Source organism: Choloepus didactylus, chromosome 11 (genome assembly GCF_015220235.1).
Source record: "Choloepus didactylus isolate mChoDid1 chromosome 11, mChoDid1.pri, whole genome shotgun sequence".
Lineage (NCBI taxonomy): Eukaryota > Metazoa > Chordata > Mammalia > Pilosa > Megalonychidae > Choloepus > Choloepus didactylus.
In genome coordinates, this window is record NC_051317.1 from 87,342,437 (window position 1) to 87,368,379 (window position 25,943).

The 25,943-nt window shown below is 41.1% G+C and overlaps 1 long non-coding RNA gene across 1 annotated transcript in view; it reads right to left on the reverse strand.

Annotated features, from left to right (window-relative positions):
• The window catches only part of LOC119505859, a 49,376-nt gene extending 25,156 nt beyond the window's left edge, over positions 1-24,220 (reverse strand). Inside the window, exon 1 of the long non-coding RNA XR_005210889.1 lies at positions 24,045-24,220. This is a non-coding gene — a long non-coding RNA (uncharacterized LOC119505859). The remainder of the gene's footprint in view (positions 1-24,044) is intronic.
• Positions 24,221-25,943: the final 1,723 nt, after the last annotated feature.

A 25,943-nucleotide genomic window follows, 5' to 3' on the forward strand; every position in this document is an offset into this window, starting at 1 on the left:
AAAAACACAATGATATACCATTTCACACCCTTTAGAATATTTACCATTTAAAAAAATGGAAAATAATGAGTGTTGGAGAGGATGTGGAGAAATAGGAACACTCATTCACTGGTGGTGGAAATGTAAAATGGTGCAGCCGCTGTGGAAGAAAGTTTGGTTGTTCTTCAGGAAGTTAAGTACAGAACTACCATATGACCTGGCAATCCCACTTCTAAGTAAATGCCCCAAAGAATTAAAAGCAGGGACTCAAACAGATATTTTCACAATGATGTTCATAGTGGCATTATTCACAATTACCAAAAGATGGAAGGAACCAAGTGTCCATCAACCAATGAATGGATAAATAAATTTTGATAAATACATACAATGGTATATATTCATTATATTCATTGTAAGACTCATACAATGAATATTATTCAGCTTTAAAAAGGCATGGGGAGAGGCAAGATGGCAGCATAGAGAGGTGTGGAATTTAGATAGGCCCCTGGAGCAACTAATAAACAACCAGGAACAGCTAGTAAATAATCTAGAACAACTGCTAGGGGACAATTGTGACTATCTACACATTGTAGGCCAACCTGGATTGGGTGGAATGGCTGAGATTGCAGCATAAAATCTGTAAGTAAAAACTGTGGAACCATGCCAGGAGCCCCCTTCCCCCACGGCAGGCTGAGCTGCAAGACCTCGCTGTGGGAGAAAGCAGCATTCCCAGAGCAACTGAATATAGCTCAGTCCAGCTCTGACTGGGGTTTTAATTAACAAATGTGGACTGCTGAATACAAGTTACAAACATAGACAAACCCCTAATAAGCAGCAAAGTACCCTGAGGTCACTCCCAGTGAAGAGGAAGTGGGGCTGGTGGGAAAAAAAAATTAATTAAAAAAAGAAGGAAAAATACAGAAGCTTTTAGAGATGACTGGCCTTAAAGAACCAGAAAACCCCTGTGCTCCAGGAAAAGGAGCCCAGAAGACCAGATGCTCTCTCTGACCAATGAGCAGCACTGGGGGACTGTGGACCTGAGTGGCTCAGTGGAGAGAGCTTCAGCCATTTTCAGTTCGCAGCACTCTAACCCAGACAGGGGTGGAGTTAACAGAGTCAGAGAGACAAAGGACCAATTCCAATGCGGAAGATAACTTCCTAGGGGGTGTATCTTCCCAGTTCTAGTGCCAGCCTTCCCTTCAGAACTCAGACCCCAGGGCCTGGGGGAAACAGCCAAAACAGAAACAATCCAAGCTGAGAACTAAAGGGGCCACACCTCCTTACACCAGTGGGGAGCGACAGGCTGACAGGCGCCACCTGTTGGGCAGGTTATGAAAAGCACAGTGGCTAGAGGCTTCACAGAAAAGTCTGTCAGTCTTCTAAGATACACCCTCAGGGAAACTCAAAACTAAATATAACCCCATTCTGAGACTTGAACCCATCGTGGTCTGTTTGGGGTACCAAAGAAACCAGATGCCTAGACAAGAGAAAACTACAAATTACACTAAGAAAAAACAATGCTAATGGCCTAGTCAAAGAAACAAACTTACACCTCAATCAAAATACAGTTGAGATATTGTTTCACTTTAATGAAATGATCAATTAAAGATTTTGAAAGAAATATGCTAAATCAAATCAAAAACCAAATCAATAATTTCAGGGAAGATATGGCAAAAGAGATGAAGGATATAAAGGAAACACTGGGTGAACATAAGGTAGAAATTGAAAGTTTGAAAAAACAACTGGCAGAATCTATGGAAATGAAAGGCACAACACAAGAGATGAAAAACACAATGGAGATATACAACAGTAGATTTCAAGAGGCAGAAGAAAACACTCAGGAACTGGAGAACAAGACACCTGAGATCCTACACACAAAAAGCAGATAGGGAAAAGAATGGAAAAATATGAGTAGCGTCTCAGGGAATTGAATGGCAACATGAAATGCATGCATATATGTGTCATGGGTGTCCCAGAAGGAGAAGAGAAGGGAAAAGGGGCAGAAAGAATAATGTAAGAAATAATCACTGAGAACTTCCAATCTGTTATGAAAGACAAAATTACAGATCCAAGAAGTGCAGCGTACCCCAAACAGAATAGATCTGAATAGACCTACGCAAAGAAAGTTAATAATCAGATTATCAAATGTCAAAGACAAAGAGAGAATCCTAAAAGCAGCAAGAGAAAAGCTATCCATCACATACAAAGGAAGCTTGATAAGACTATGTGTGGATTCTCAGTAGAAACCACGGATGCAAGAAGGAAGTGGTATGATATATTTAAGATACTGAGGGAGAAAACTGCAACCAAGAACCTTATATCTGGCAAAACTGTCCTTCAAATATGAGGGAGAGTTTAAAATATTCTCTGACAAACAGACAATGACAGAGTTTGTGAACAAGATACCTGCACTACAGGAAATACTAAAGGGAGCACTACAGACAGATAGGAAAAGACAAGAGTGAGAGGTTTGGAACACAATTTTGGGTAATGGTAGCACAGCAATGTAAGTACACGGAACAAAGATGACTGTGAGTATGGCTGAAAGAGGAAGGTTAGGAGCATGTGGGACACCAGAAGGAAAGAGGAAAGATAAAGACTGGGACTATATAACTCAATGAAACCTAGAGCGCTCAACAATTGTGATAAAATGTACAAATATGTTTTTATATGAGGGGAACAAATGAATGTCAACCTTGCAAGGTGTTAAAAATAGGGTGGTATTGGGGAAAAAATACAATCAATGCAAACTAGAGACTATAGTTAACAGAAACATTGTATTATGCTTCCTTTAATGTAACAAAGGCAATATACCAAAGCTAAATGCCTATAAGAGGGGGACATAAGGGAGGGGTATGGGACTCTTGACATTGGTGATCTTGTCTGACTCTTTATTCTATGTTAGCTTAATGCTTCTTTCCTTTTCTTGCTGTTTAGCTGTCATTTTTATTCTTTTTCTTTTGTCTCTCTACCTTCTTTGACTCTTCCTCCTTCTTTGTTGAAGAAATGGAGATGTCCTTATATAGATAGTGGTGATGGTGGTGAATGCATAACTACATGATTATACAGGGAACCATTGATTGTTCACTTAGAATGGAATGTGTGGTGGGTGAACAAAATCATCTTAAAAAAAAATGGGTTGATGAAGAAACCTTGAGGGCACTATAGTGAGTGAAATAAGTCAGACGCATAAGGACAGATATTGTGTGGTCTCACTGATATGAACTAATTGTAGTATGTAAACTCATAGACATGAAATATAAGTTACCAGGATACAGAATGAGGCTAAAGAATGGGGGGCGGTTGCTTATTATGAGGAGAATGTTCAACTAGGTTGAACTTAAGTGTTTGGAAATGGATAGAGGTGAGGGTAGCACGTTATTGTGAGACTAACTAACAGTGCTGAATGGCGTGTGAATGTGGTGGAAAGGGGCAGCTTAAAGTCACGTATGTCACCAGAAGGAAAGTTGGAGGTTATAATATGGGAATGTATAAAACAGTGAATCTTGTGGTGGACGATGTCCATGATTAACTGTACATATATTAGAAATCTTTTTCATGAACTAGAACACATGTATGACACTATAACTAAAAGTTAATAATAGAGGAGTATATAAGGAACAATATACCTATTACAAACTATGTACTACAGTTAGTAGTATTTTAACATTCTTTCATCAACAGTAACAAATGTAGTATACCAATATTATGAGTCAATAGTGGAGGGGGGATTGTTAGGGATATGGGAGGATTTGAGTTGTCTTCTTGCCTTTATTTCTTTTCTGGAGTAATGAAAATGTTCTAAAAATTGAAAAAAAAAATTAATTGTGATGGATGCACAGCTGTATGTGCTTCAGAGACACTTTGTTTTCAATTGACTTTAATTCCTTGCCCTCCTTATGGCTGCCCCTCTCAGGGTCCTTCCTTCCTCCTTTGTTATCGGTAAAATGCTGCTGTGCCTCGGGGGCTCCATTGTCAGCCATTTGATCTTCCTGTCAACGTTCTTCATGAGTAACTTCCCAAAATCTACGGCTCCTCTCCTTGTTGTGTCTTTATAACTCCTAAATCCAATCCTTCCCTCCAGGCTTGTCTGCTGAGCTCCTGAGTCTCTCCCATCTGTGTGTCTGTTTGCATGTGTTGGGATTCGCTTGGTTTCTCTCACTGACCTCACTACCTCCTCCAACATGGCTGAACATGTTGGGGGGAAGCTATGGGAGCTCATGTCACTTGCAAACAGCTCTCTAAATGATTATTTCACTTTTCACAACTGGCCAGTTTAAAAAAAAAACAAAAACCTGAGTGACTCAATTACTGCTATTTCTCATGCCTTTGTTTTAGAACACATTAGAATTTATCTACTTATATGCTTATATCAGGCTGTCTTATAAATAACCTAAAAATTTATAGGACCATCAAACATTACCAGATCATAGAATCCAACCCCACTACCTGACTAGTTTCAAACTGTAAGTCTCAGATTCCCAGATTGTGAACATAGCCAAAATGTCCCATTGGTTAGGATTCATCTGATGACACTGAAGATGAAAATGAGATGAAATCAGGAAATAGTTCCAAAAATCAAAAAGTGGTTAGCATAGCAGTAATCTTTCTTAAGAGTTTTCCAGTAAGACTAGTTTTGCCTGACAGGAGAGGGAAGAATTAAACATCTTAAAATCAACTCTCAAGACACTTAACATCCATTTTATACTTAGGGAAGATTTCAACCAGTTACAAGTGTATAATTTAAAAATTCAGCTTATTCAGCAATGTGAATAAGGGGAAGGTAATTGCATGTCACCAATTTAGAAACATCAATCGGAAGAGAAGTTGTCCAAGATCTCTCATAGTGTTTCCCAGGATAAGGTTAAAGAAAAGGAAACATCTTTTATAAATATGTGAAGAAAAGAAGCTAGGGTTATTTCCATCCACTCTGTTTGTATTTAGTTGCCCCTTTCATTCTAAGACTACACCACTGATGCTATTTCCCATATGAGGCTTAAATACAACCTACAATAAACAAGGAAATGAACAAACCATGCCTCTAAAATGTCCAACTAAAGTCAATTTTAAAAGCTCTCCAATGGAGGCTCTTCCGAAGAGACAGTATTGACTTCTTGTTGCCTGGATAAGCGATTTTTAAAATAAATCTACCATCTGAAAGAACTCAGACTCAATGGTACCCTTCAAAGGAGATACTTGATTCTCATTGGAGTGCTGTAGCTGATTTACCATTCTTTCTTCTGTGGACTGAACACAGATGGGACTCTAATCAAACATAATTTGAAATGACACCTGCTATTAAAACATTATTCTGTGTGAAATGCAAGACCTTGTGACAGAACATGTGAACAGACATTTTCATGCCTTCCATTTGTTTTTCTTAAATTTCCAAAACAGTTTTCTTCAATAGTCCTTAACTGCTCAGGGACTACCTCTAGCAGTCCAGCAGAGGTAGTTCACTCTCCCTTCTCATTCAATCCTTGTTCTCAGCTGCATAAGTGACACTTAACTCTAATTGTAATGGCAGCCAGTCTCATGAAGACCCTAGGCTGTTAGGGACAGAAATAAAACCACTATACACTCATTTCCCCAAAGATCTTGGACCTTCAGGGGATAATGACTTTGTGTCATTATATCTAGAGCCAAAATTCAGCTAATGGACTAACAGTTAACAGTTCTCTTTCCCATTTTCCAGAAGCCCAAGCTGGTAGTTCCTATTCATCATGATGGCACCCAATAAATTTCTTGTCAAATTTCTTCCTGCTTATTGCTTAAAAGACATTCTATTTAGTGGAAAACAACATTTTTTCAGAAAAATCAGTTTTAGAAAAGGTAAAAAAAAAAAAAAAAAAAACAGAAAAGGTACATTAGAGCATGGCCAAAATATAGTATTTCCTTTTTTGGTATATTTAAATGAATATATGTCAGCTCCACAAGGAGAAGCAAAACAGAGCTTCTTATTTTTTCCTACTATACTACAGCTTCCTTGGTAGCCAGAAAGAATATGAAATTTTTCTTTTGCATTTCTTCATGTACAACCCTATCAACAGTATATAAAGTAGAGAGTAAACGAATTGTTTATTTAAAACTAAGCCTTCAGTAATGGCCTAGGGATTACTACAGAAATTTGGTAAGTAGATCCCTGGGGCAATGAAAACCAGATTTCTTTGGCTCCCATCAGACTCATTTCCAGATCTTGTGGGGTTTGTCAATACGGCTTCAAGTGTCTTGATCCTTTTGGGCTCCAATTAACTTCTTGCTATTACATTAGTTTTAATTCACTGCTGTGTTGCTCATCTCCAATGACAAGAAAATCAACAAGGAAAAATGAGGTTAAACAAACTGGTCGCTGGGAATTTATTAAAAAAAAAAATTGGTACCTGTGCCGGTTTGAGTGTATTGTGTCCCCCAAATGCCATTATCTTTGTGGTCTTGTGTGGGGCAGGCGTTTTTGGTGATGGTTGGATTTGCTCGGAATGTGCCCCACCCAGCTGTGGGCAGTGATTCTGATGGGATGTTCTCATGGAGGTGTGGCCCCACCCATTCGGGGTGGGCCTTGATTGGTGGAGCTATATAAATGAGCTGACTCAAAGAGAGAGAAGAGAGTGCAGCTGGGAGTGATGTTTTGAAGAGGAGCAAGCTTGTTAGAAAGGAACGTCCTGGGAGAAAGCTGTTTTGAGGCCGGAGCTTTGGAGCAGACACCAGCTGCCTTCCTAGCTAGCAGAGGTTTTCCGGACGCCATTGGCCATCCTCCGGTGAAGGTACCTGATTGCTGAGGTGTTACCTTGGATGCTTTGTGGCCTTAAGACTGTAACTGTGTAGTGAAATAAACCCCCATTTTATAAAAGCCTATCCATCTCTGGTGTTTTGCATTCTGCAGCATTAGCAAACCAGGACAGTACCCGACAGAGAACAAGCATTCTTAATTACTACAATTACAAACAGAATCTTTGATAACCTCACAGTGCCTGGGCGAAGGGATGACGGCAAAGGTAGGAGCATACCCAATGGCTTTGACGGATTTAGGGATAATGCTTGGCAGGCCTGTTAGAGGCAAACAGATCTTTGCAGCACATGTGCAGGGACTTGGGTGGGGTGGGAGGTTTTCTTTACAGCTTTCCCCTACCTTTTTGTCTGCTTTGCATTTACTTCTCTCTCATTTCATTCTTATAGAACCCCATCAGCCACCTGGCAGCCCTCAACCACAACCAGCTTTACTTAAATACACGGCTGGCTTCAAAAAGGAAAGGAGAGGTTGGGAGGGGGAATAGAAAAATTAATAGACAGCAGCCAGACATAGGTAGGTAGCTCTGAAGTTTTTACATCGGAGATACCAGTTCCACATCAGCAAGCCAAACAGCCTCTTTAAAGGGACCTAGACTTGAGTCAATCATAAGTAACAATCTTTGAACAGTGTTAACTACAGCTGGTCATGTACTTTAGCAAGGCTTAGACTAAACAAGTGGCCTGTGTGTCTTCTTATACATTCTTATGACATTCCATTCTTATTCTATTCTGTTTGTATAAATCCCCTTAACATTGAAAAAAGTATATACATGCAATTTTGTATCTTTCTGTGCATGCAAATACCCACTCGTATGGCAATAACACGTATTAACACTTATCACATACTCAGTATTATAGTAAGCACTTCACCTATCTCATCTCAGTTTATTTTCTCAACAACCCTAAAAAAAAGTTCCTCTTAATGCACATTTGTGAAATACCATACAATTTCCTCATTAAACTGATGAGAAAACTGGAGTTGAGTGATCAAGTGACTTGCTCAAGACCACACAGGTAGTAAGTAATGATGGAGTTGGGACTCAAACCCTGGTGTATCTCACCCCAAAGCCATTTTCTTAATCCTTGTCCAACACTGCTTTGATGGCAAATTTCAAGACCTAATTTCTCTGAGCCTCGGAATCCTCAATCTGTTTAATAAGAGGATTCTAAGATATCATCTTCCAGCTCTGACATGGTCTGTTAAATAAAGTCCTGCCAACTTAGCAGGAAAAGGAATGCTCCTGGGCCATTCTCCATCAACTCGCTGAAAACCGTGACAAATCTACTTAAAGAAATGGGGCAGCAGCAGATGGCTTTGATCTCGATTAAGTAAAAGTTCAAGATTTACAGCTAGATATTAATCTGGTTAGAATTATAGATATTTCATGAATAAGTGTCCCCAGGATTTCCTGCTCTATGTGGTGAATCTTAGAATGTCTGCCTTCCTATCTTGAGAAATTAATCCCTCTCTGGATTCCATGTACTCTTCTGGCTGCTCCCTTTTTCTTTGCACCCTCTTGTAGCAAACTACTCATAAGAGTGGCCAGTACTTACTGTCACCACTTCCTCACCACCCCTTCTTCTTCCACCTACTCCACTCAAGCCTTTGCCCCATCGTTCCACAGACACCTCTTTGGTCATGGTCACCCCCTGGATGTTCTTTATTTGGGCAGTCCTAGAAAGAAACAGGAGCACCACAATACAGAAGAATGGAGGAATACAGGAGTCTACTGAATCAAGACAATTCATGAACGATCCTCACCAAAAGTCTTATGCTAAATGCAAGAAGAAAATTCACACCATTATACAGATATATATTATTTTCCATAAAAACCACCAGAGTTTCTTTGCCTTATTATACTAGAATTTATTGTATTCAAGAAAATTGGTAAGTAGATTGGATTTTTTTTTATTTTATTTTGAAATAAATTCAAAGTTATAGGAACAGTTGCAAAAACAAGACTAACCCCATACAAAGAATTCCATCATACCCTGACCCCCCTCCCCCGATAGCTCAATCCACCAACTTTAACATGCTGTCACATCGCTATTTCTTTCCCTCCCTCCCTATCTATCATCCATCATCTATTGCTCTGTCTTCTGAACATATGAGAGCTAGCTGCACACATCCTTGCACATACACTAGAATTCACTTATGCACTTCCCATGAACAAGAACATTCTTTTATGCAATCCCATTATGTGCAGCTAAGAATTACAACAGGTTCAACAATGATACAAAGCTTACATTCTATATTTCCTTTACCTTATGTCTCAACTGTGTCCCTTTGAGCCACCTGTCCTCTATCCTCTAATTCCATCCAAGTTCATCCTTGGCATTCAATCATCTATTTAGACTGTCTTTTTTTTTTTAGTTGTGGGAACATATATACAGCCTAAATCTTCCCATTCCACCCCCTCCTTAGCCTTCCATTAGTGGGATTAATCACATTTAGAATGTTGTAATGCTCTTTCCCACCATCCATTACTAGAAATTTCCCTTCACCTCAAACAGCAACTCCACCCTCATTTCTTAACTCCCCATTGCACCGTCCCCCATTTCTCTTAACCTGAACTCTACAATTCATCTCTATGGTTACATTCTCTGATAGTTTGTTTGTGTTTGCTGTGGGGGTTAAAATTAACTTCTTATATCCATAACAAGCTTGTTTTTCTTTGATACCACCTCCACTTCAATAGGACACATAAACTATGTTCCTATACTCCTCCATTCCCCTACCTTTATATAGTTGTCTAAAATTACATATTTTACATTGAGTTCAAAACCACTGATTTGTCATTAGGGTTTGTGTAATTTATATCATGTAGGAAGTAAATAGTGGAGTTACAGTTCAAAAATTATTGACTTCTATTTGTATTCCATTGTGGTTGGAGAATGTACTTTGAGTAGATTCAATTTTTTTTTTTTTTTTTAATTTCTTGAGGCTTGTTTTATGTCCCAGCTTATGGTTCCTTCTGGAGAAAGATCTGTGATCACTAGAGAAAAATGAGTGTCCTGGTGCTTTGGGATGTAAGGTACTATATATTTCTGTTAAATTTCTCTATATCTCCTTCTTTCTGTTGTTTCTCTGTTGGTAGGGTTCCCTTTGGAATCTGAAGTAGGGCAGGTCTTTTATTGGCAAAGTCTCTCAGGATTTGTTTGTCTGTGAAAAATTTAAGCTCTCCCTCGAATTTGAAGGAAAGTTTTGCTGGATAAAGTATTCTTGGTTGGAAATTTTTCTCTCTCAGTATTTTAAATATGTCATGCCACTGCCTTCTCGCCTCCATGGTGGCCACTGAGTAGTCACAACTTAGTCTTATGTTGTTTCCTTTGTATGTGGTGAATTGCCTTTCTCTTGCTGCTTTCAGAACTTGCTCCTTCTCTTCAGTATTTGAGAGTCTGATCAGAATATGTCTTGGAGTGGGTTTATTTGGATTTATTCTATTTGGAGTTCGCTGGGAATTTATGTTTTGTGTGTTTATACTGTGTAGAAGGTTGGGGAAGTTTTCCCCAACAATTTCTTTGAATACTCTTTCTAGACCTTTACCCTTCTCTTCCCCTTCTGGGACACCACCAATGAGTCTTAAGTTTGGACGTTTTATTTTATCTATCGTTTCCCTGAGATCCATTTTGATTTTTTCGATTTTTTTCTCCATTCTTTCTTTTGTTCTTTCATTTGCTGTTCTGTGGACTTCTAGGACACTGAGATGTTGTTCAGCTTCCTCTAGTCTTGTATTGTGAATATCCAGAGTCTTTTTAATTTAGCCAACAGTTTCTTTTATTTCCATAAGATCTTCTATTTTTTTTATTTAGCCTTGCAATGTCTTCTTTATGCTCTTCTAGGGTCTTCTTTATGTAGCTTATATCCTGGGCTATGGTCTTCTTGATGTCCTTTAAATACTTTGCCATGCTTTCGTTCCTCGATTGTATTTCTTTGATTAATTCTGTGAGGAACTTTGTTTCTTCTGATAACTTGATTTGTGTGTTTGGAGTTGGATTCTCCATATCGTCTGGTTTTATCATATGCATTGAGATTTTCTGTTGTTTTTGGCCTCTTGGCATTTGCTCTGCTCGACAGGGTTCTTTTAATTTGTAAAAAAAAACCTATCTAATTTTTCAGAAACACTGTTTGGTGACATACACTTTCTCTAACTAACCAGCAGATGGCATCTGTGAGTCACCTATACCTCTCAAGTCAGTTCTCCACCTTGTCCCTGCCGTGAGTGGGGAAATGATTCTTGTGGGGTCCAGCTGGAGAACTCAGCTTGGGTGTGTTGCTGGAGCTGTCCGCCCTGAATGTGGGGCGCTTGTACGGGTGGTCAGGGAGGAAGGACAGCCTCAATATTCAAACCCCCCCCCGGTTCCCAGAGATTCAAGGCCACCGTAAGAGTCCAAGCCTTCATTTCATTTCAGCCCTAGCCCCTCTCTCTTGATGTCCCACAAACCACTGGACTTGGCGTAGTGTCTCTGGGATCTCCGAGCAGGTCCCCCTGCCCAGCCGCGATCCTCCAGGACCTCTGCTGAGGGAATGCCGCACTACGTCATCAGCGCGCGCCGTCCATCAAGGGAAGCCCTGGGCCGCCGGGCCGAGCTGGCTTGCTTTCAGCCTTATGCAAAAATGGCCGAACAGGGCATCTCCACACCCCCTTCCTCGCACAGTTCCTCCTTCCCAGCTTCGGGACAACTGGCAGGGCTCTGGGCTGTGGGCACAGCCCCAGGCAGGAGTTTATCCAGCCCTCCCGGGAGCGAGCTGCTAGCCACGGGGATTTTTTCGTCTTCCGGCTCTCAGCTCCATTCCCCCGGCCTCAGGGATATCTGCAGTGGGCTATCTTCCCGGCCACACACCGAGAGGCCAGCCCAGCCCCCTCTTGCTGTGTTTTACTGTGTGTTTCCCACGATCGCACCTGCAGCCAATTGCACCTGCAGTCACTCCTGGGTTTTCCCCTTTTTTCTTTTTTTTTTTTTTTTTAATTAAAAGAGCCCGTTGGTCTCCAGACGCCAAACCCTGGCTTCCCCGGATCGCCGCGTGGCTGCGGGACTTCCAGCCAGCTTACTCACTCATTTCAGAATGCAGACTCTCAATTTCACCAAGTATACAGCCCTTGGGAACTAGCAGATCTCGTCCAGCTGGCACATCGCTGTAACCGGTATTCTGGGTCACTCTCTGGTCCTTATCTGGTGTTTTCCACGGAGGTGTTCCTTAGCCCTGTCTCACCTAGCCACCATCTTGGTTTCTCCTGGTCCATTCAGATTGGATTTTATTTGAACAAATGTGCCCTTTTATTTTACCATTGCTACATATCACTTTAGGATAAACTGAGATGACATTAAATTTGTTGAGGCCACCAAACTAAAGAAAAGCCCCATATTTCTTAGCCATGGCAGCTCATCTAAATTGCTTTTCTCATGCTCAGGTAGGAAAACAAGTTTGAGGGTTAATGATTCACCTAATGTTACATAGCTGATATTGGTAGACCTAGAACTAGAAACCAAGTCTCAGAATTAAAAGTCAGAGTCCCTCTATAATACCATGCTTCCTTAATGTATGCCAAACAAACATTGTATTTTACACAAGGAGATGTGCCTTTTATTAGTCAGTAAGTGATAACAAGGCAATAGGCAAAAAGTGGAATACTGAATCTCCTCTCTAACCTACCTGTTCTCTGTCTGGTGCCCATCTGTGTTTTGACCACTTTGGACATGGTCTGAAGTCTCTTGTTAGCTGTGACAACTAAAATAATTGGGTTTGCAAATGTTTTACTATTTTTTAAACTAGATCAGATTCAAGTTTATACCAGTAATGATATTCTTACTCATTTGTGCCCCAATATGCTTTTTGTGTAGCAAATAAATGGGAGGTAGAATTAAAACTAGTGGACAAGGAACTTAGCCTAACTTGCAGCGTGTCATAGGGATGCCTCAGGCTGTCATCCGGGGAATGTCCACATGTGATTGTCAACATCATGTATAGCAACCAGTCATTTTATACTAGCCAAGAGGCAGCTCAGATTTTCCTTGTAAGAGAGTATTCACATTGCTTGACTTTTCTTGTTTATTAAACACTACAATGATTCTTTAGAACAGGGAAGTTTGGAAGCTAATTTTCCTAGATACTCTTGGTTGGAGGATCAGCAGAGGGCATAGCTCTTCAACCAGATCCCAATCAACCCAGACATGAGCTTAGATGACCAGCTCCTCGAAGGATGGATGACATTGGTGAGATAAAAAGATGCTACCATTACACTGAAGACATAGGTTTTACAAGAAACGTTAACCTTCTTCTGTTCCATGTTTTATTGGAACCACACTTAAAATGGTCCATGTATCCTTATCAGAATCTTATATTAGGTTCTGAAATTAGCAACAGCAACAGGGAGAAATAAAAAGCTACCCGTCCCCCTCTCTTAGGCCACAACAGCAGGTGAACCTATTTTCAGAGGTAAATGAAATATTTGCCAAATCTTTGGCACATTTCAACTCAAAAGGTGCCAAATTACCTGTCAAGGCTAAGCTGCTTTTTTACAAGAAAGATAAATGTCCCTCCATACATATTTGCATGGACCCACAGTGCCATCCAGTGGCTCATTATGTTGGTCACATACGTGCAGGCCTCCAATTGTCTTCCAGGGTTTGGATCCGAGCTGACCACTTGTGCCTTGGCATCTGTTCCTTGGGTACTCAGAGACTTTGGGACTTGGTAAGGTGCGATGAGTGCATTTGAAATGAGGATGGCTGGAGGAGAGTTGGTGTCAAGGATTGAACATCATGTCTATGGTGTTCGAGCAGGAATGGGGATGGCCTATAGGATTTTCCAGCTAGCAAACATCCATATATCTTTGTCCATTGAATCAACACCAAGAGTGCTAAGTGCGCTCAGATTTTTTGTGTTTACCCTGGGCTCCCTATCCTTGTCTTATAGTGATTGGGCTAGCCAGAAGCATGGTAACCTACTTCATTTTACTTCCACTTGGTATGTTGTCTTCATTTTTAAAAAATTCCCTACTTTTTCAAATTCTCCATTAAAATACCTTTTCCAAGGGATTTAATTCTCTTTAAAAAGAATATAAGGAGTCTTGGGCCAAATGAGCTGGTAAGAAGTAGGGAAAGGGGGAGAAAATAAGGGAGGGAGGAAGGAAAAAAGGAGAGAGAAGACAGAATTGATCCTCTTCTACTCAGACAACTGAAGGGTCAAGCTGATCCCCTCTTCTAATGTCAGTTTCTATAAAATATAGAGCAAACAGAGCTGCTGAAAGGAAAATGGATCATGCAGTGACAGCAGCAGCTGTAAATTACCACAGAGATAGATTCCTTTTTAGTTAGTAGCTGTGCGATGCTTGTGACAAAGCATGAAGTTGGTCCAATCAAAAGAACTGGGAACTCCCTTACACACCCCTACCAGGTTGGTAGTGAACAGGTCAGAACTCCCACTGGGGGAACATTATGAAAAGGAAGAATATTCTGAATGAGAATTGCAGATCACTAGAAATAGTTTGTTTCTTTTCCCATTGGCTTTCCCAAGTATGGTTTGACAGAGACCTGTAATTTGATTCAGCTTCAAAATCTCTGAACCTGTCAGACTAGATTTAGACATTACAGTCTGACACTTCTTCAGTTTTTTAAAATGACCCCATGAAGAAAACATTGGCTGCTCTAATCGTTAGGTTGTTTCCTTTCCAAATAAGTTAAATCCATCTGGTTCCAGTCATGACAGACCTAGGTAGACCATATCCTCTCCATTATTTTCCATTTGCTATTTAATCTTATTTGATTTCAATATATTGTTTAAAATAATAAAAAATGAAGGAAACTTAGAGATCATCAACTAGGCCAATATAGCCATTTTACAGATGTAGAAATTAAGGACTGTTTCCCACTTTGCATTTTCTAAGTGAAAACTAGTCTTCTGCATATAGTAAGAAGACAATAGAAAATGGAACAGCTACTTTCAGATTTTTCACAATAAATAAATAGTCTCAAACTTTGTGCCATAAAATAATCTAAGAGTTTGATGAAAAGATTAGAAGAATAGTGTGATTACATTTGCTTCCCTCTCTTGCCACATTCCAGGAGAGGATGTGGAATCTGGAATCTTCAGTGATATGTGGAACAACATACCCACTTGTGCCCTGGAACCAGGGACTCTGGGTTGCCCAACTCTAGTTTCACTAACATATTCAGGCTGACTCATTTTTACTTGAAGACTTGTGGGGGGAAGGGAGGGATTGTGGTTTTCTGGATTGTTTCATGTGAGACAAGTACAATAAACACATAGTGTCTGATCAAAGATTGGGGAGAGTGATATTATGTGAATGCCTGTCTGGGAGCAGAACCTCAACTGGGAAGGGACATGGGAAAAATTCTTTAAAGGAACTATGGGTAGGCTACTGGCTATGAGAATGTCAAGAACAGCAGATTTTAAATGTTCCCTGTTGGATGTGGGCTTCCTGGAGCACTGGCCGTGGGACAGAATGATGGTGAAGTATAGGAAAGGAGAGTTTTGTTAGCTGAGATTTGAGGGGAGGGGTCTTAAAGTAAAAATATACTGTGCTTTCTCTTGTAGGGCTCTGGCCACATGTATGCAAGATTCAATATTCTTTCATTATTAAGGACAAAGGCCCACTGTAAATTAAAAAAAAAACAAAGGAAAAATGAAAGCAGGCATGGTCAGTAATTGATAGACCTCATCTGGCAGTCACAGACATCCATGGGCAAAATCCAGTGGAGCCTCATAAGGCCTGAAACTTGGAACTCAAAAATTAGTAACTGAGGTCCTGAGATATCTTACTTGCTCTCCTATCCAATCAATACATATTTATTGACTCCTATGTCAATAAACAAAATAGATGAAGATTCCATCCTTGTGGAGACTTGCATTCTAGCTTTCCTTTCTTTCCCCAATTTCTATACCTTATTGCCATCTTTTGTATTCCTCTCTTTACAAATGGGTTGCTCTTAGTCTCTGATCCCTTATAACTTCTGCAGAGATTGACTGGCATAATGTCACAGGATCCTTCTCTTATTAACTATGATCTTTCAGCTCTAGAATGCACCAATTAAAACCTTACCATTGGCTTACCATGGATTTAGGTCCAGAGGTCCTTCCTGATTGCAGTGACAGGGTGCAAACAAGGCTGAACTTTTGATCTCAACTCACTGATGGTTGCAGTCCCTAGAAAAATGGGTCATTGTTGATGCAGTCACTCCAAAATACATCAACTCCTAGATTATATAATTTTTTTCTTTGAATTTATATAAATCTGCTTTGACAAACTTTACTGTATGTCCCTGACTATGCTGGGCTACTAAATCTTCCTTTGCCATTGACAATTTTGAGATGATGTGGTCAATTTCTGCCAAAGTTTCTATCATTTTCACAATATCAGTCAGTTCTTCTTTGTTGGTCAGAATTGTGAAGCAAGTAGTAATTTTCTTCATTGCTTCCTCTAACTTCTAAACAATAAAATTGTCAACAAGGCAAGTCAACAATTTGCCAGATGCTTTGCTTTTAGCAGAATGGCACTTCAAGCATATGTCCAACTAGAGTAATGAGGTATTTCAGCAATCTTGTTTCTGTGCCAAATGTCAAGAAAACATCCATATTATGATCTAAGATTCTACAAGTCTATGCCTAGTTTTGAGGCTATGACAGTGGTGTATGACACTCATGATATTGCTTTGTTTTCTCTTTCCTTTTATCCTCTGGCAAATGTTATCTTATCCTTAGTTTTATGTATCTTTATATGACTCAACAGGATACCTTGTGGAGCAACCCATACAAATGCCATTTAATATATTCAGTCTTTTAGGAACAAGATCGGTAATGGAGATGACGATAAGATAAAACCTCACCTCTCATTTTGTATTTGCCATTGGGATTGCCCATTGCAAGGAGTCTTCCCTGGGCTGTTATGTGCCATGTAAAATTCTTCCCAACACCTTCCTTTTCCAGAAATTTTACATGGATTTTTGAAGAATGGTTCTGATTTAAAAAAAAAAAAATAGTTCCACATTGGATGATGCTCAATTTTTCCTTCAAAACCATGCATAAGATCAGGTAATGTGTTCAACCTTCAGAGGCCATGCTCAGGAGATGCCTCTGAGAACATCAGTCATGTGAGCATTTCGTTGGGCATGTGGAGGATGAATTGGGTCATTTTTAAACGAAACTAGCACACATTCAGTGAGCAGAATCACAAACAACTTCCATCAAGCTTTACAATATTAGGGGTCTCCAATTTCAAATTCACAAATACAGGTACACAGACATCCACCATGACAATCAACTTGTCACATGTTGGTATAGCTGTTACACATCTGTAGGTTTCCTGGCAGAATGATTTTCTTCATCAATTTTGTCAAAATAGAAAATCCTTCTGTTGCCGATGACAGCAGAAGTTTCCTTTGCAGGGAGAACTGTAGGGTTAACAGAAGACCACCGACAATTTGGACAAGTGAAGGGGCTTGGAAATAAATGAATTCTTCTGCTGAACAGGCAAATCTCCAGAAGACTTTGAACTGAGGAGCTTGTCCTATGAGACATCTTCATCAAAATATCTGCTTTTACTCAGTAGAATAAAATTTATTTTGTCTATAATGGGGTCAGCCATAACATGATGCAGTTTTAAAATGACTGATGCTTTTCAAATAGCTCCATCATGATATCATTGGGTCCCCACAATAACCCTGTGACATGGTTAGAGCAGTTCTTACTGTTATCATTCAGCATATGAGGATGCTGAAAGACTTGAGAAATTATGTGACTTGTTCAGAGACCTGATAAATTACATGGCTTGCTCAAAGTTATATGCCCTGTGAGTGAGCAAATTGAAGGGCTCCTACTAGATGTTTTAAAATTGTATCTAATGGTTATCCTTTTGTTTCAAAATGGCTGCCCTAGCTCCTGCCTTCACATTTGCCTCCAAGCCATAAGGTAAGATATGAGGTATCTGCTTGTGTCTCATTGACCAGAATTCATCATATGGTCTCATATAGCAATAAGGGAAGCTGGAAGGTGTGATTTTTTTTTCTCCTGGGTAAACATTTGCCTTACTAAAGTTCAAGGGGAGTCTGTTATTAACAGAAGAAAAATAAATTTGGAGAAAACAATTAAGTATCTTTTATACAGTATACAAAGAGAGCACTGAGCAGAAATGGCCAAGTTGTTTGATATGATGCAATTTTAAGAGCAATGCTTCCTGAGGTTGAAATGGGGTCTTCTAAATGACTCTTAGAATATTACCAAGCAATTGCTATCCTGGACCATGCAGTTCCCAAAGAATTTTAGTTTGGGAGATTCAGCCATATTTGTTTAATACTTGGAATTTCCAAAATTGTTTCACAAATATTTCATAAACTTTTGAGCAAAGTGCATGATCTATGTTAAAATGGGAGGGACACAGGACATGAGAAGGAGTGCATGTTATGCTTAAGCCATTTCAGAACAAAAAATCCTTAAGGAGCCTTAGTTCTATAATGCTTTTTCATACCTCTAATCTAACTGTCCCCCAAAAGATTTGAGTTTGAAGCCCTTGACCTTGGTTCTCAGTGTGAAATAATGATGTATCATAGGGCCTTCAACCTTCTTCCATTGATAGGACATTTTCAAAAGAGAAATCTAATAAGCCAAAAGAGAAAGTCTAGTGAAGAGTGAAGGACAAAGAAAGGTAGAACCAAAGAAAATAATTCATTTCATGGAAGAACTGAGTACAAGAAGGGGGTATGCACAGCTAACAATGGCGGGTGACATAAAATTTATTCTTTGGCTGCTTGAATCTTTCTTTGGAATATTTTTCTCTCAGTTCCATTTACATTCACTTTCCCTCTCATTGTGATTTCTATCTTTTCAGTGGATTTTGAATAATCTTCCCTTTCATCTATTAAATATGACTATGTTGATAGCCCTTTTATGCCAACTTTGTGCATGTATATAAAAAAAAAAAATATCCTGTGGCAACACAAAAGGTAATGACTGGATTCACTCAAATAGAGTTAAGGATACTGTGTTTCTGTCTTGGGATTTTCTAAGAGAGCCCCAGTGACAAAGCAAAGGGACCAGCCGATAGCATGAAATTCCTCCTTCTGCTTAATCTCAAGAGCCCCGGCTTGCCATTTCACAAAGCAGTGCCTTTTTACTCAGCAGAGTAAAGCAACACCCCCCAGGTCAATCTTATAATTATCCACAGTTCCATTTTTACTGGTCAGTATGCAGAGCGATCATTTACCAGCTCTTCACTTCTCTAGAATGATTACTTAAAATGCAATAAAATTTGCTACCTTTAAAAAAAGGGGGGGATTGTTCCTCCACTGACAGTTTGGTCTGAATAGGGCTATATCTGTGTATAAAACTCAGCCTCCAGGCAGAAACATATGCTTTTCACCAGCCCTGCTTTGTGCCTCAATCTGGAGCATATTTATGATTTGTTTCCAGCATAGTCTCTTAATTTGAGCACTAGACTTTCTTCGAACATTCTCTTTCTTTCAGAGTCTCAAATGCTCTGGAAAGCCCAGGGCTCCATCTCCCTCCAGGAATAATGATGTAAAAAAAAAAAAATGAACCTGCACAGAGCTATAGAGATTACATTAAAGACTATCGTAGAGAATTCTAGATTACATTTGGACTCCTGGTGGCTCAGTCCCTCCACAATCTTCCTTTGTGTGCCACTCCTTCCTTCCAGGTGGGCTGGGAATTAAAGCTTCTCCAGGCCCAGCTGTGGCTATCAGCCTCTAACAAGGCCATCTCTTGCAGAAGGATCCAAGACAGTGCAGTATCCCCAACGCTTCCTGGGTGTCTGACTTACTCCCGACTCCTGGGTCTTATCTTCTACCCCAACTACCTCAGCCCAGCTCCAGGACCAGGCTTCTAGCTAAGGGCCTGCCCCTTAGTTTTGACAGTTTCTTGACCAAGTCCCTGGTGCTCCTGTAAGATGGGTCTATCAGTGAACCCTCCCTCGGCAGGAAGCCTACATGCTTTCTCCTCCTCCTGCCCATCTGCCAGGGCTGGAATCCTGCAGCACACTCCAGCCAGAGTCCTGCCTCTTAAATACAGATTTCCCAGAGGACAACAGCCCACCCTTGTGGCTACTGAACCTCAGTTGCCATGAGAAAAGGAAAAGTAGTAACTATTTTTTGAATGCACATACCAGGCCCTGTGTTACGATCTGTTCTATTAGTGGCAGAGGGTCCCACACACGTTGGATCTAATCCTCACTCAAGCCCTCTAAAAACTATGTGATATTACCTTCAAATGGTATCACATATGCATGTAATTTAGACTGATTCAAGTACACATGCTGCCTCAGAAATTAAAATAGGTTAAAAGGTATTCCTCATATATACTTCTTATATACTGTATATTTATTCTGTGTATTGTACGTGTGTACACATATATTATAATGTGATGAAAACCCCTGGCTCAGGGCCAATCACTGCTGAATAGCACCCCAGCTACCAGGCAGCCCCTATGGACTGTCTACTCAGCCAAGTAAAAGCCCCATCCTGCTGAGCCTGGGCCACCAGACAAACAGGTCCCTAAGCCCTTGCCCTTGCCCTTCCTACCAAATCCACAATGCCAAGGAAGCATGACGCCTGAGTTGCCAGAGGTTGTGTCAGTTGAGAACATACCAGCAAGGGTATCCAACCAGCTAACTGTAAAGAGGCCCTATCTGACTGCTTTACCTGGAAGGTCCAGAATAACATACACATTTTGTCACCCCTTTCTGAATTCTCATCCTGGCTGCACCTACAACTAGCTGCTAGGACCGCAAGGAAATCACTGGGCCCCTCTGAGCCTGTTTCCTTACCTGCATATTGAGTTGTTTGGACCAGATGCTCTTTCATGTCCCTTCCAACTCAATATTTTGCAGCTTCCACTAAAGATTTTTTTTCCCCCACCAAACACCTGGCTTCTGTTGCTGCCCAAAGACAAGGCCCAAAATTTTCTAGAGGGTTCTAGAGTGTGGCCCAGCCTTGGTGGTTTCCTCCATACCACATCCTAAGGTCTATTATCTGATGTGCTCCTGGTGAGCTCAGAGGATCCTGCACCGTGGGAGACCCACTCAGGGTTGAAAGTAGTGGAGCTGTCATTGGAGAAGTATACTCCTTTCATTCCAAAGGGCATATACTTTAATTCATATGTATTTCACATTTCTTTGTACAAAGCTGAAAGGAAAGAGGGAAGGAAGGTAGGAAGGAGGGAAGGAGGGGTGAAAAACAGAGGGAAAAAAAAAAGAAAGAAAGCCAGTCCACAAAAAACTAAATCATACCAAACCAAAGGTCAATTTGAATTTATTTCTGGAATAAGACAGCTTCACAAATGGAGAAATTATGATAGATGGATAACAACGTTTCATCTTTAAAAGATTCAGGCTATTGAAGGCTGGGGCACCAGCAAAGCAATGAGTTCGTGCACCCTGACTTTCTCTCCTTGTAACTCTGCTCCAGGTAACTAGGATAAATCTAAAAACAGGCCTTGATTTGGACCATTTACTTGCCCTTCTACATCCAGGCTGCTCTGGGGACCAGACGTTCTCTGACTTCTCTCAACTAACAGATTTCATGAAACTGACTTGATGTGCCACTCTGCCCAGCCCTTAGCAGATGATCTCCTGAGACTGCCTAAAAGCAGATTGCCCTCTTGTTCTCTTTGAATTTGCATCCAGATGAAATCTAGTTCAAGGAAAAAGCAAAGGCAGCCTTAAAAAGGAAAAGCAAAGGAGATTTCACAAAAGAGCAACCAGCTGCCTGAGGGGCAGGACAGCAAGGGAAGAAGGAGGTGGCTGCTGGGCGGCTGACCCCACCACTGCTTGGGTTGACTTGGGGCTCTTGAAAGACTCACCACCTTCCTCATTTACCATCTGGCCCGTTGCTCTTTCCCCCACAAGGCCCTGTGGCTTCCAACCTTCTTCCCCATCCCCCCAGAGGCTGGGAACTTTCTCTCTCCCCTCCCACTGATCTTCACTTTCTTAGCTCATTTATTACTTTCTACCATATAAACTAGCTACTATTATAATATCCCGTTCTAGGCTGTAAGTTCCTTGAGGGCAGGGATCACTTGGGAAAACCATCACTTGTGCAGTGCCTGAAACATAGCCGAGACTTGATAAATATTTGGCCAAATGAAGAATGAAAGGATAAATGGATACATTAACCAGAATCTGTGTCTGACCCCCTCTGGTTCTCTCATGTTAAGAGCTTTTTGCTTTTTCTTACAGGGATAATTTACCAAAAAGAAAAAAAAAAAGCCTATAATAATAATAATAAAGGTGCATGAGTTATCGGGTAGCTTCCGACCAAACCTCGTGGCGATCTTGCTGCTCATTTATGGCGGCTCACTTCCCTCCACCAATGCTTTGCATTTGATGATGCAAATAGAATAAGCATGGGAAGGCGGTTCTGGCTCACCTCCCACCCCTGCATGCTCTGTGCAGCAATTACCCTCTTGTGACTATCTCTTGGCTGGCAGATTAGAAGTTCAAAAAGACTCATTGCTGACCCGAATAGAATTGTGGCAACCAGTAAGGCCAGGCAGCTATGGAATCTGTAGCTGGAAACTGGTTAGGGAAGGGCTGGGAGCTGCTCATGCTTCCCCAGCATCCTTGGGCACAGAATCTGCTGGATTATTGACAACACTGAGTGATGTGGATGGCATTTATTAGTTTTCAATAGCTGCTATAAAATGAACTTCACGCCATCTGCAAAATTAGGATTCAGAAGCAGCCTCAGACATTAAAATATTTGTGGCTGCTTCTGCTATTATATAAGATTTTACATTTCATAAGCTCCCAGCGGGACTAGAAGTGTAAATTAAGATACATATTTAGAAGGCAGTAAATAAGCTTAGGAAAGCAGCAGCACAATTAATGAATGGACAGAAAATTGCATATGGGAGGAGAAATCTTTTTCTACATAGTCAGAAGCTAAATGGGCTTTAAACATTCTCCTGTCACTATCATTAAGACATTAATAGCAAAAATAATATACTGAAATTCATAAAGAAGATTTTTAGCAAAATGAATAAACAACTCCATGTATGACAGAAAGATCCAGCCCATGATAAACTCTCTCTCCCTCACCATCCCACTGGACTATGGAACTCAACTAATTATCCAAAAACATCCTTTATATCCAACAGAGCAAATGTTTTGATCAAAAGAATGCCAAAGAAACTGTTCCAAGTCCTTATTCTAATGCCACCCAATTTTCTAGCATAATTACCATATTGTGTCACTTTCTTTACCCCACATGTCTAATGAAGAAACAGAAGCACAGCATGACTAAAAGATGCATCTTTTGTTACCCAATGGCAAATTGGAGTCAATCACCATTAGCACAAATTCTCCAGCGCCCAGTTTTGACCCCTGAGACCTACAGACCTCGCCCGGGCAAGACCACCCCTGTTTTGAATGAGTGGTGCTCACTATGCCCTGGGGAAAGACTGGCCAGAAAGTGGTAGAATGGCAAGCCCCTGGCTCTGGTAGGATTTGAAGGAAACTGCAGCATTCGCCTGGAAAAGTTCACTCCCACAACCCTCCTTCCACCCGCCATTCAGAGGAGAGCTTGTCTCTCATCTTCTCAAGCACAGCAATATTGTGTCAGCCCATGTTTATTTATGATGCCTGTGATCAGGTCTGATGTCCTCAGAACAAGCGAGTGCTAGCATGTGATTCTGACCATAATCTGGGCACCCCACCCCCAACCAGGCTGCACCTCAGGAGCAAATCTGGGAGATGCACAAGGAGAACGGAATAAGAGATAACATTTTCACGTGGGTGTCGCCCAGATGAGGCCACCGCTCAGGCCCTCGCTCCCTCTCCCCAGTCTGCTCTTTCCTTCCAATCCCACCTCCGCCATCAATCAAGCCTCAGCCCGGGGACATTGTCCTCTGCCGAGTTGCCTTTGCAATCCTGCTTGTGCTAGTGGCAATCGGCAATCGGAGCCTTAGGAAGTCATTCCCTGAAGTATCACTGAGCTGAAACATAAGCCAGAGATAGAAAAGGCTTTGGCCTGCTGCTTTATATTTGAACAAAAATAATCGTGGTAATAGCTTCCATTCTCCTTGATACCTTTCATTCAGTAATGTCAAGCAATTGGTACGCAAGTAATTAAGAACACGCTCCTTTGTGGGAAGTTACTGATTTAGCCCCCATTTTAAAGAGAGACAGAAAGAAGCTTAATGATTTTCCCCAGGGGAGACCAGAGCAGGTAGCAGAAGCGTTGGGTATGCAGTGATTTGTGGCAGAAGATCGCTCACGTTCATCGCTAATCCCCGATATCAGACTCACAGAATTGCTTGGGAGCAGGAGTTGGTCTCACGTCTCTGGGGTGGCGCTGCCGTGTTCTATTCAAGAGCTGCCTGGTTCCGCTGTGCAGGCAGCTGCATTTCATAGCTGTTGGTGACTATTTCTGTACTCTCCTTTCATCGCATGATGTATATCATTCCCTTCGCTGGCATTTCCAATCACGGAGAGCGGCAGAACCACGGAATGAATTGGAGCACTGTAATTTTTCCCCCTCATTGATTTGGTGGGGGAGGGTGGGAACGGATAGGGAGCGGAATGGGTAGGGTGGAATGTTCTTTCAAGTCTCTTAACAGCATCACAACTCTGTTTCTTTTAGCTCAGAACTGCTTGTTCAAGCTCACCGGTTTCTCTTTGCTGCCTGCTTTCGGCCGACTCTTCAACAGGCCCAGACCTCTTCCATCCTCAAAAAGCCAGGGTCAAAGGCCGAGGGGGCATCATCTAACCTGGGTTCTCGGGGTACAGGGCCGTGGTCTCTGCCGCCTGCACTCTTATCACCTTCTACTCAGCAACTCGGTTGTTTTTATCAGAAAGAAGTTTGGGAATGGGAATGGGGAATGACATTTGATATCTGAGGCAGCATTATTTGACGATGGTGGCCATTATTCGTGATTATCCTTTTCATGTTGGAATGCTGTGTGTTTTGTGGCTGTTCTTACTGGAAGATATGCCATTAAATTTTTATCTCATGCATATGAAATTTAAGCTGGCAAGGGGGAAGACAATTACAAGACTGCTTTTAAATGCATTTTTCACTCTTGAGGCAGACCCAGAACTTGGAGAATATTGCATGAAAGTATACAAATCTTTTTGTGAAACAGAACTTGGAGATGGAAGATGCAATTTATAGTTGCTATTAAAATGGTTGCTAGGGTTCTTGAAGGTAATTCTGAGCTGTGTTTTTAAATAACTTCAATAATTATAGCAGTAATTAGCACAGGTAGGCACACATGAAAGTATAACGTGCAAGTAGATAAATATACCGGCAACTATATCAATAAAGCACTCTGGAAATATAAACTGCTATATAAATGCTAATTAATTACATAAGGAGGCATACAGGATGGGATGGTTATTCATATTACTGCAAAGATAAACAGGCAAATAGGCAGTGCATTTATCTGAGAACGGGGCTTCTCCCCACCACTATGCTCTCACTCCCCACTCTCCCAAGCTCACCCCCCACCTGGCCTCCCATCTCCAGCCTCTTGCAGTGACAAGCAAGCTGTCAGGGTTGCTAAAGACTTGGGACCTCCATTGTCCCATATGATAGCCACCAGCCATATGTGGCTATTAAGCACATATGTGGCTAGTTCCAAATGACATGTACTGTAAGTGCAAAATATACCCCAGATTTTGAAGGCTTAGTTCAAAAAAAAAAGAATGCAAACTGTTGGTCAGAAAGAGACACCTAAACCTATTACTACCTCCAGGGGTGGAGTCTTACCATGTTGAGGGGGCAGGAACATAACACCTACCACCAGGAACTCAATCCTAGGGAAATCAACCCACTCCACAGTTTGCAGGTGTTGGGGTCACCAGCAGAGACAGGATTCACACAGCAGTGGATGGAACAACGTTTCACTCATATAGAAAAGAGACAGAGGAAAGTCAGCTTCACTAGTGGATATCAGTTCCCTATAGCTGGTGGTTCTCAGTCTGTGGCCAGTGCAAGGAAGGAGATGTTCTAGGAACAGCACCCCTCTCTTGCATTTGTGGGGTGTAGTGGAGGAACCCTATCCCTGCCAGGGATAGATATACCACCAAGGTATGAACCGGATGCTATAAAATATGCCCACTTTAATCAGATGGTCTCCAGTGAAATATACATATGCTCAGGACAATTTGGCAGTCTTATCTTCCAGGGGATTTGTATTTTATCAC